This window comes from Spodoptera frugiperda, chromosome 1 (assembly GCF_023101765.2).
Source record: "Spodoptera frugiperda isolate SF20-4 chromosome 1, AGI-APGP_CSIRO_Sfru_2.0, whole genome shotgun sequence".
Classification (NCBI taxonomy): domain Eukaryota; kingdom Metazoa; phylum Arthropoda; class Insecta; order Lepidoptera; family Noctuidae; genus Spodoptera; species Spodoptera frugiperda.
This window is the reverse complement of record NC_064212.1, coordinates 5,724,795-5,737,165: the sequence shown is the minus strand read 5'-3', so window position 1 is coordinate 5,737,165 and position 12,371 is coordinate 5,724,795. Positions and strand designations below refer to the sequence as shown.

The 12,371-nt window shown below is 37.1% G+C and overlaps 1 protein-coding gene across 5 annotated transcripts in view; it reads left to right on the top strand.

Moving 5' to 3' along the window:
* Positions 1–12,371, top strand: part of LOC118273257 (protein muscleblind) — a 237,237-nt gene that overhangs the window by 85,500 nt on the left and 139,366 nt on the right. For all 5 annotated transcript variants that reach the window (XM_050695240.1, XM_050695705.1, XM_050695214.1 and 2 more), the window contains one exon: positions 7,836–7,877. The gene's annotated coding sequence lies outside the window, so the exon portion shown is untranslated. The remainder of the gene's footprint in view (positions 1–7,835; positions 7,878–12,371) is intronic.

Here is a 12,371-nt window from a genome sequence, read left to right as displayed (position 1 = left end):
GTTGAAAACAAGTTGGGGCAGCCCTGGCCGCGGCGGCAATATCGGCAAGTTGGGCGGCCGCAGCTGGCATGCGCCGCAATGTCTCAATAATCCTCAAGGTACCCTCCTAATCGACTCTTCCTTACTTCGACGCAAGTGTGACTAACTGATTAATTCTGCGAGTCGGTGTACGTGCCCGGTCTGTCTTTGCTCATTATTGTTTGCCCTACACTTTCGGCCGCTCGTGTCCCATTATTGAACGATGTTTGGACTATTATTGGCGGAGTCGTACGGAGCCTTCTATTTATATGTTATCGAAGGGCGGCCATTACATCCTACGGCATATAGTTTGGGATTGTAATTGCTGCTATTTTGTTAGATTGAATCCGATTTCGTTCTCTTAGTTTTAATGGTTTGTTCTTGTTTCGGGATTGCGAGATGTTAGACGCGTTACCGGTTCGCTCGGCTCGCAGCGAGCAGAGACTCGCTTGAGCGACGGTTTTGGTTGGCGTATTAATTAACTAGAGCGTTTAATCGTAATTCCTTGCACTCGCTCGAATTCTTGTTGCACCAAGATTAATTATCGTTTCCGTCTTTGTGAGTACCTGCAGTCTAGTAAATATTGGCGCATAACTCGTTATTTATGGCAGATTTGTGGCACGTATCGCGCTGGGGATGCTAATATTTGTAGATTGGAAATAGAGTCATCTACTGTTCCACTTTGTGGCTGCCTACGTACTAGTGTTTACCAAATCAACAGTCAACTATGTCACCTTTATTAATAATTTAATGCTCCACTAATTTAGCGACCAATACATAATTGCGCTGGCAGTGCTCCTGCGCCGGTGGACAGCATAATAGTTACACACTTCGATATAAATTAAAACATTAGTTAGTTAATGTAATGGTCCCGGTGAAACAGTAGCTACATTAACCACTGAGAAGTTGGTATGTTAATGGGACATTAATATTGGATTAAGCCGGTCTTTGTATAATTTATTAAAAGCGACATTTATTGATAATTTACTTCGCGATGGAGGAGCATCTTAAATCTAACTTTAATCGTGCTCAGGCTTCCTGAGTCCTTAATGAATTGGTTCATAAATATTATTATTGATGGGTAAACATTTGCTTTAATGTGTCATCGGATTGGCCAGATAGTACGTACCGTAGTAGTACTGCGTCATTGTGAGTCACATCTTCTATCGCTGCGCCAAGGTGACACTCCACGCCTCGAAGAGTACCTGAGAACATGTATATATAGAAAGGTGATTTTAGTAACTTTGAAGAATTAATGTAAACATTTTTCACAATGACACTTCTAAGAACATTCGTGTAAACATACAAAAAGAAGACTTAACATAATACAAAAGCGTACAGAAAACAGAGTTAGAAACAATTTAGAAAATAGGCTATGGTGACAACTTCCTACAATGATCGATTAATCAAAGGTACACTAATAAATTTCAATTTGAAATAGCGATGAAAGTGATTCGATCCAACAGTATCGGTATAACAGAGCCGGCAAATAAGTAAAGGCTAAAGGCAAATCCGTTCCCGGCAGACATTATTGAGAGCTACCTCGAGCTATTAAACATCTGTTGTTGTAAACTCTTTGCCTCTGTTAATTGGTATATTCTTGATTCCCTGAGCTTTTTCCGATAAAACGTAGATTGCTCCACTTGTTGGGCCGGAGGGGGACATTCGTGTGGTGGTGAGAGAGGGGGGGCGTTAGATAAAACGAGGGTATATCGCCAATAACTTGCTCCATTGTTTGTTGGCGGCTGACTTAATAAGTTCGCCAAATTTATTATGATTTGTAGGCTCCCTTGTCGTCTTATTACGATAACTTTAACATACTATAGTCGTATAGTGTATCATTGTGAACAATATGGAGCCACCAATTTGTTCTTTTACAGCCGTCTTAAAAAGCCCCTGCTACTGTCTGGTCTTCGAAATTACCGCACGAACTTTAAGAATGTTTTATGTTCCTCTTGAATGAAGAGATCCACCAAGATTATGTTTGCGAGCCGGGGAGAGTACGTGAACCTTTTTAGGCCCGTGTACCTAAATTTTAGGGTCACTAAATTCTTTCATTTAGTTCAGCCAATAAATATGTTGCGACGTTTTTCTAGTAGTCGTAACTGTGTGTGTGACTGCTACACATGAATTCTTAAATTCGTCTTCTAGTTTGTTGTCACGATCATTTTCCTTGACTACATATATAATACTATATATCTCCACTTACGTCTGTTGCAAAAACAACCTTAATATTATGTAAATACATATCTTTATCCCACATTAATATGAAAAGCTAATTACTCGTTCCTAGATCACACAAGACTAGCTCAGAGTAACGTTAATTGAAACTACTTATTTTCTCGGCTGAAACCCTTGGGGAATGGAGCGGAAAAAGAAAGTATTAATAAAAATAATTAGCCATCACCGCCCTGATTTATCCTTGATTGATTTACAACATAAACTTGTGGCTCACTTGACATCCATCATCCAAATTAATGGAAGTCGATCGGACGGATCCGAAGACATTTGAAAAATTGATGTTGTACGTAATTTATACGGGTAGGTAGTGAAATAATAATGTATTACTTATTGCTCATGAATTTGCTATGACGAAAGTTTATGAGTGTTGATTAATTCTTGGTAAGTGCCTCGTTGACTATGCCACTGCCGATCAGGTACGGAAATAAATATTCTCGTTTATAAAACGGTTCCCTTTTATAAAATGTTATACATATTTTAAAAAATCAAGAATATTTCAGCATGCATTTACTCTTATAGGGCTAAAAGGATCACACAGTTTAGACACCACAATATGAACACTACACAGGTAAAAATACACGATTTCTACTATTCCCATCTTACTTTAACGAAGCAATAAATAAATAGTTTGACTTAAACTTAAGTGATATCACTTAACCATTTAAAAAAAACCCTTTAAAAAAGAAGCGCAAACAGTTTTCTCTTCACACCCCGTACATAGAGGGTTTTAAATGACTTTCAAGAAAGCCAATAAATAAAATCGAGTGCACTTCGGTCGGCGTCATTAACGGGTGTCTGACTGTCTGTCGAAACGGGACGACATGCTCGTAAATCATTACTAATAATACTACAACCATAGATTTACTAACTCACGGATACGACTAAACTTTGCTTTTGATTGACAAGTGAAAAATAAAAGTGTGAACAACATTTTGGTAAGAGAAACATCTTTGACGAATTGAAATTGATGATGATGATGATGTTTGAGTTTCTTTTTAGTTCAACAACTAATGATAAGTGAGGTTTCATTACACTTATGCACCTCTGTCTACCCTTTCGGAAAGTAAATGGAAGGTACGCTATTATTGTTGTATTCTCTTGAGCCTGAAAACAATTGTAATGCAAATGTCGTTCTTCATTAAAAAAATACCGTTAAAATAAGTTGATGAAACCCGTAATAAATTATGTAAACACGATTAAGACTAAAAAATGTACCGCTTAAAAACAGCATCAGTTAACTAATTGACTTAACCACTTGAAATTCTGTTTCGCTGCAAGGCCGGGAAGCGTGACGCTACATACAAATTAACTCAGAAATACTCATTACAAATTACTAATTTGTCATCAGTCACCCCGAACCGCGGATCGACCTCGCCACGATTCGCGGGAACATCGCTCGCCGACCTATTTGTTATAATTACGTTAAATAAACAAAATATTATGAACCATTTAACACTGTCGCACCAAATTAACGATACAGCCCATCATAAATATTATCATAGTTCCATGTTATTCCTATGAAACGCTACGTTTATGTAACACCTGGTTTGTGAAATCAGCTCAAGTGTTGGCATTGGGATTGGATACAAAAATACCGACAACCCGATGTTGTAATATTGTAGCAAAAATAAATTATTTACGCACCTTCATCAAATTATTTCTGTTCTCACGTTATAGCATAGGTGACATTCAAACGTTTGATATTAAATTAGACTTAGAGGATACACTTTTTAATTTGTGGTAATTCTCTTTGCTTGTTAATTTTTATACAGGAAGCTGTAGACACACATATGTGATAATCGCTGTTCCACTCTCAAAGAATTTGAATTGGCAGATGAGCATTGCTAACACGATATTTTCAAGCTTTATCAAACGAATTATTTATTCTTGTTAACATTTTAATATAATAAAACTTTGAAAAATAAAAGAAACGCCTTCAATTTTCTTTACCGCCTCCATTTTGTTTATGTCAGGTAATATCGTTAAAACCTTCTCCTAAGTCTGAAAAATACAATGCTTAAAACGTAAGACAATCGCGCACAAACATACTTACTTACATACAGGTCAAACTTAGAATCTCCTTTTTTAAGTCGATTAAAAAACACTCTTGTTAGTTATTTTCTAAAATAAGTGATAGAGGCAAGAAGTACGTTTATACTTATGAGAGAAAAGTATCATGATCTTGTCATCATAAATACGAACAATTGTTAGGTATTTTCTAAAAGAAGTGATAGAGGCAAGAAGAGATCTCTTCTTGCCTATTATATCTAAAGTAAACAATAAAGTAATATTTAAAATTATTAATATCTGAATCGAATTTAAGCCTTAATTCATAATCATAGGTAATCTTTCGTCTGTGTCTTTAAACAAATTAAAACTGACAGCAGACATTACAACTAACCAATACAATAATAAATAATATCTGTGAATAATATTATCACAATGCAAGTCGTATTCACGAGATCACTAGACAATACATTTGAAAGTAACGTCAGGTAACAGTAAAAAGTTTAGCTTAATGAACATCATGAAATGAATCATTTTAATGTGTTATTTTTACAGTATTCAGTGCCGTTAATGTTTCAAGTTTCATTTATTTAATTCATCCGAAGCGCTCTGTTAATGGTCTCTTCATTTTAATATGATTGTAAAGAAAAGTTACATGGCATCATAGCATTCGCGTCACCTGTGACTGTCCAGGTTAACATTAAAGGCTTAATATTTCTTTTAAAGTCTGCTGAATGTTAAATTATATTTGTACAGTAATTATGTATATCGCTTGCTCAATGCGGGTTGGCGATTTAAAACTTATAATTAGAAATTATAAGCGGTTTGTCAGTTGGTGTCTAAACAATCTTAGAAAGTACATATAACTCGGAAAAAGACACATTGGTACTTGCCGTTGGTAGGTTTTGAACCCATGATGTTCAAATATCCGAGCCACCATGACATTAAAAAGTGCACTTCTGTGATTAAAAAGCATGATATTATGATGTGTGTGTATTCTATTATTCTGAATTGACAGCATAGTATTTAAAACTTTAATGTGTTACCTCTTTCATTGTTTTTTCAGTATTTTTCATCATAAATTAACATGACAAAGCATAGTAAACAAAATTCTTGGAACTTTATAGTTGCACAGAGTTAATAACAATATTATTAAATCGTGGTATTTTGTAGTTTAAAGTAATTAGCTGTTACTTTGTTGTCCTGAGGGTCGTAATTAAGATAATTCAGTAGTGTGACGCGGAGGGACGCGGAGGGACGCGGCCCGCCTCTCTAATTGAATCTAAAACATCGGAGAATAACTCGACTGCAACGAAACTCTTTCCTCAATGAAACACATACCAAACTCAGACTGAAATTACGTGACATTTATGTACATAAATGAGGAAAATGCTAATACTTTTAAAGGTTACGTATGCAAGCAAATTGACAATATTCTTTTGTCTAAAAATAGACACGAAACAGTTAAAACGACTTCTAAATCTTTAAAACATTTCAAACTGTTGAGCTCAACTCCCAGGTAAAGCCGTACTTCTCCGACACTTGTAAACAGACGTCGCGTCGCAATAACGGAACCTAACTCGTAGTTAAAAGTATAAAACAGTTGTGTATAGACATAATCAAAGTTCCAGAAGTGTACCGGCCAATAAAGCTAGCCGAAAGCAATCGGTCGCCTCTATTCGGCACAATACTCTGTGCCACTCCATTCCCACTGTTCTCTCCGCTCACCGAGGAACGAGTGCAATTTCCCGCGTTCCGTATCGTGGGCGACGTACAAAAATTGCTTTTCTGAACGTGAAAATATAGAGAAAAAAAAAGCTGGTGCCATGCAAATTTTTGTAAAGTCATTCGGAGGCGTGCGTTTGTATTTCTCGGGTGAGGGTAAAGAAGGCGAACGATTGTCGCGGAGAATTCCTTTATTTTGTAAGAGGGATATTGCGCGTCGCATGCAGGCGATTCGGTCTAGCAGCTGCCGGCTGCCGCCTGCCGCCCGAGCGAGCGAGCGAGCGTTGTTTACCGGCGGCGACCGGCAATACGCCCGCATCCAACTCCCGATGCACCGTCGCACCGACAAACCGCTCTTATTAAACACGACTATCCGTGATTACACGCTAGAATCGCTCTCTTATAATCGACTCGTGCCTGCCTCCACTAAATATTGAGCAGTAAATCACTACGGTGACACAACAAAAGAATTCGGCTGTGTATTTATCTGAAAAAGTTGTTTTCTTGAGGCGGCCCAGGTCTCGGGCGGCGGGTCAAGGCTCGATCTACTCGTAAATACTAATAAATAGGATACCGTCTGAATCTCATTGCCGATGCTTATCATATTTTATGGTTCCGTAAACTAGCATACAGATGTAGCAATAAGAACATTCTATCTCATTTGTTTATATATGTAATCTGTACGGCTATTTCTGAAAATATATTTTATTTTGGAAATGGAGCATATAAATGTTAATAATTAAATCTCATCATCACTGTGATGAAGAGATTTCGATATGCAATGTAAAATACACTTAAATTGTTGACCGGAATCCCAATTTTTCAAGCGTTCACGACACTGTGTAATTCCAGCCGGCCGGTATTGTTAGCCGAGAATATTATATTACTACAGTTATAATTATTATGATGACCGTGTTTTCGACAGAGGATCCCAACTCAATTTAAAATTTCCATCCACACTGGGATTTCAAATATGTCAATTTCCATTTTACTGTTCCATTTACATTCTCCCTTTGGGGATTACTTACTTACTAAAAATATCAAACTATCTTATAAGTAATTTTCTTTGGTTTTTTCCGACTAAGGCCAGACTGTTATTTACTTATGACAATACGTCTCGGAATACGATTACTTATTGGTTAAATAACAACACCGCCATTATCCCTCTGGTCCTATTTATGTTTTGTTCTGCGAACTGTGGAGTATTTATTCGTGTGCTTATCTTCTATACTTACTTGCGGACGATTGTATCAAATTGGATGAATATTTTTTGTTGCGATCGAAAAGTGCCGGACTACCATGCTTCAGCACGAATGGCTCCACCTCACAGAAAACTGACGTGAAACAACGTTGCGTTGTGTTTCTATCTTCCAATCTTTCCAATCCCCGATTCCCCAAAAACCTTTAAATTCCAAATCCCCCTTAGGCTGGCAAAGCACTTGTAACGCCTCTGGTGTTTCGGGTGTCAACTGGCGCCGCTGATTGCTTGCCTGGTGAACCGTCTGCTCGTTTACCGGCGGCAAATAAAATCTTTGAACAAAGCATGCGCGTCCGCGGCGATTTACATAAACTAGCGATTTACTAAAGCATAATATTATCACAAAAGCTTACTCGTTAAATTTAATACTTAATAAACTATACTTTTAGAAATTGAGATTCTTCCACCGATTTGCGCGTCTAGTCTCGCTTACGAAATAAAGATCTATTTTTATGAGAGTGTTTTTTCCATCCGACATATTGATAATGATTATCATACCCAACGACATTGTCTCCAATCCTCGACGCGAACATTCTCCTCGGTTCTACTAAAACTAAATAAGCTGTCTATAAAATTTTGTTTCCAGGTTACGTTGCCGCCTTGTAGCCAGGAGATAATTTGCGAAAAGGTAAGTCCTCATAAGCATCTATTTGTATTCAAGAGCATGGGAACTATTTCTCGGCGGGAGCCGTCGCCTCCCGAAGCTTTTGATCCTTTTTAACGGCGAATATCAAATGAGAATGTAACAGAAATATATTGTAAAAGATCCTCTCCCGCGGTTACATAATAAGTAAACAAAATAAAACGCTGACAACAGATATGAGGTAAATTCAAACGTTTTTCAGAACATCTCCGATCTGCTCCTAATGCGATTCTAATGCTTTGTTCGAGGAAACAATAAAATTTAAGTGTTATGTTCTCGATTCATTCGAATATAGAAAAGCTTGTTCCCGTGTCGAGGCACCGAGTCACCGGCGGTGGCATCGGAAATAAATATACGAAGTACACAGATTTCCATTCGACAAAAAATCTCTCGAAAATGAGCAAGCAACATCTCAGTTCAGTTTACGAGTTTCATCGAGCTCGCTTTCGTCTTCCTATTTCGTGGTAGAATAGCCCTAATAACATGCCACAACTCATTCTGATTTATACCGTCTCGTTATAATTGTGCGCTTCGCTGGCGCGCCGCTATTGCCTGCTGTTGCAATTTTCATGCAACCGATTCGCGAGAATGGATTTATTCTTTCTGGCAATTTGCTCGTAACTCCCTAGCCTGCTATTGCTCGAGATAATTTAATTTTGAAACAGCAAGGCGGCTAATGGAGCTTTTGTGCTTAATTCACCTATTCTAGACTCTATCACTGAGTCGGCTTCTTTGTTACGCTCTGTTGAGATACGCAAATGTGCAGATAGTGACTCATTAAATAACAGTCCTTCAAGAAAGAAAAAAGTGTATTATGTAAATGGGCCGGATTCTGGGTTAATATCAGCATGGGTAATTTCCAGGCATGTTAACGGGCGCTCTGAAATCGTGCGAAGGACGTCTTAAAATAGTGTACCTATTTATTACAACATGAATCAGTGTATGTTCCAAAGAAACTGTAGCGGAGTGTACATATAAATAAACGTAATGACCAAACATTAAAAACTCAACACGAATGTATAAAAATATTAATTGCGCGATTGTGAGTTAATGTCAAAGTTGTGTAGTTGTGTTCGAGTGAGTCGCATTGACAGTCGCGCCGCCGCCGTAAACTAGACTAACTCTCGGTTTAACGCATCAAAACTTCCTCTGTTCCTTGTGATTACGAGCGCTCCAACAATACAATCAATCGTCAACTTTTATTTGACTTATCTCGGAAATAAAAAACAAGTAAACAAACGTTGGGTTTCGGATTTCGTGGATCTCGGTACAAAGTTTGAAGGTGAGCCGACGACCGTCTCCCTAATAGAGAAGAAAAATACGTTAATGTACCCTCAGATCCCGAAGACAAATAAACCGAGGCGGACAGGGACGAAATAAAAGCGGGGAGACACCGAGATAAATAACAATGATCTGGCGAAACGAGCCGGAGCGTGGCGGGCAGCGGCGCGGGCGCGGGCGCGGCTGTCACACTACTCACACTTATCCCTTTTTATTAGACCAACTTACAAATCATTTAATTCCCTCTAATATAAATAAATCACATGCGTAATGCCTCCAAGCCATATTGTTCCAACCTGCGTATTAGTCTGGAAACATTTATCATAGATTACCCTGATCAAACAACGTCTACATTACGAGTAAACAAGAAAAATACGTGTAGAAAATAAGTCAAGTATTCGGAACAAATGGCGGGTAGGAAACTTAACCCTACAATGAAATGGATAGATCCAATGTTCTGCTGTAGGAAACAATACCCACCGCTTGTCAGTTGCGGAAGTGTCGGATGTTACAGGGTTGACAGTTTGTGTGTCTTTCATTTTAATCGTATTAAAACAATTCAAATTTACATTGTTTTTCCATTGAGTAATTCAGTATGATAAACTGATTTAAATTCGTTTACAATTATTTAAATACATTCCCCTATAGCAAACGATGACACTTCCGATAATGTGATGCATGTTATTGATTCAGAAGTGAATATTGGGAAATAATTTACTAGAAAATTTCAGTTTTATGTGAATCTATAAAATCGTTAAACTGAACAATATCCTGAAAATAAAGTTACCTTGATCGAAGATAAAAACGCAATAAACGACGCGGACAATGAATTGTAAGTGATTACAAAAAGCCAAACATAAAACGGTATTAATACAAATGACGTCGATTAACTTCAGTCATTCACGAAACTCGAAATTCCACCTAGACGGAGAGCTCTTAAAGCATTATTTGTTAAAACAAAACGTTTTAATATTAATACTCCTGCAACTTTACGACAATTAAGCATCGTTAAATTTTTAAAATTATCCAACGAAACTGGAATTATTCTGACCCTTCCGCAACCCTGCGACGAACGGAGCGGATTCCGCGAAATCTTTTTGTCTGCGTCAAGCTGGCGGCTTGTCATAATCTTCTTCCTCAAAACAATGTCAGTTTTAATTAAAATACTTTAAAATAATAAAACTTAGAATAAAAGAGAACAAAATCGAGGCAATTGTACGCAGCCTTTATCGCCGAAACCGGGTACACAGTTACGGAATCACTTCGTTTCGTAACTGACGTTTATGAATATGAAAACGTAATCTTTTGTTGTTATTTTAAGTTGTTTTGAATGAGTATAAATTCAGTGACAAGTGATTATCGTCGTCAGTTAGTTTGTTGTGGCAACAATAAATGGTTGTTACGTCTGTGGGGGACACCTACGCAGATTGGCAATTGAATAACGGAGTTATTTTTATTTGAGTTGTAGGAAGCTTGGTGTGTTATTTTGATCGGGTGTAGTTTGGACGTGAGTGGTTGCGACGTCGGACTGTCGATTAGGCTCATAAGTCAAACTGTCAATCGGGAGACGACCGTGGAGCTGTTTATCAGTAATGAGCTTCCTGTGCCCGCATACTCGATGGCTGTGTAACCACTGCCCTGCTCTGATTTCTGTCTGGCCACTCAAATTACTTAGGTACTTATTAAATTAACTTGTCACTCTGTTGACAACTAGTTATTTACTGCTTTGCTTAATGAAAATTTACAAGTCTTTAGTTGTTTAGGTGGTAACATTTTCAGTATGAAAGTAGAAGTTATTTCATGAACAGTTCTTACTTTATTAATAGTGATAAAATAAAGATATGCACTAATTTGATTAGTTTAGAAAAGCTTTTAGATTTTTTTTCATTAATATTAAGATTCCTAATTACAAGCCCCATCAAAGCAACGAATTCTGTACCCCCAACCCTTCATAGACCCATACAACCTCAAAACGAGGGGGTATATTTCCTAACACTACAATTAAGACTTACTTAGATAATGAAAGAATGGAGTAGCGCTTACAATAGACAAATAATTACTGTGATGGACCTTGCATTGCCCGCCAAGCATGTGCCTGCAACCCACCACTTGGCATTAGTTTTGCGTGAGGATTTAGAACACAGAAATGCATAGAGCAACCTTGATAATAAAAAATATTATTATCCCAATTTAATAAAAAAGTGGAAGTTTCACAGTTTAATTTGTTATGTATGTTTGTTCGCCTTTATCTCGCGATTTGCTGAACCGAATTTGGTTTTCAGAAAAGTGTTTGTTACATTTAGAAACAGATTTTAGGACGTTTCAACTTAAAAAACACGTGAAGGTTGAACTCTGAGTTTTTAAATGCAGTTCAATAAAATAAAATATTAACTAAAAATCACGGTTTACACACGTACATTAATGGAGAAAAGCTCTACTAGTTTCGAGTCACGGAGGGACTCTTCATCATGAACAGCGTGTATATTCCATTAATGTAAGTGAGTAAACGGTGATTTTAAGTAAATTTTATATGTATCACGATAGTTATTATATAAAAATAAAATATCATCAAAAGGAAACCCAATAAAGTTAGTTATAAAAGTACGCTTTTTTACTGTTTTTTTTCCGCGCTCCGCTGTGAAACCGTTACTTAGAATTTATTTAAAAGACTTATTTTTAGATTTTTTTAATGGAAAATGCACTTACAGGTTTTCGCTGGATACCTAACAATTTCCCGTCGTATATTTTTTGTGTTTTTTTATGGATTAGTGTATTTTTATCGTTATTCTTGTTGCAATCTAAGATTGAAAAAGATATTAGATAGTAGTTTCAGCGTGATTGACGGACAAACAAACTTTCACATGTATAATCCTAGTGTGATAGTGTGATTAGGCATTTTACGATATTTTAAGTAAACTTATATACATCTACATAATTACGACCCTGCCTGTATACAGAGTAGCTGTGCTAGGAAGATGCGCAGCTCTAGTATCCGATGTATTGATAGTAGTGTTTTTAAGCCATCCATAGCACGCATCTTTACACATAAAAACATAGTTTAGCTGATTCCGTTTCCACCAGTGCTAAGTTACGTGTATCAATGAATATGATTGGTGGAAGCCAATCACATCCACGGCAACATATCTGATGGAAAAAAATAAACCGACTTCACTAAAAAAGTTAAAAATAACTTTAATT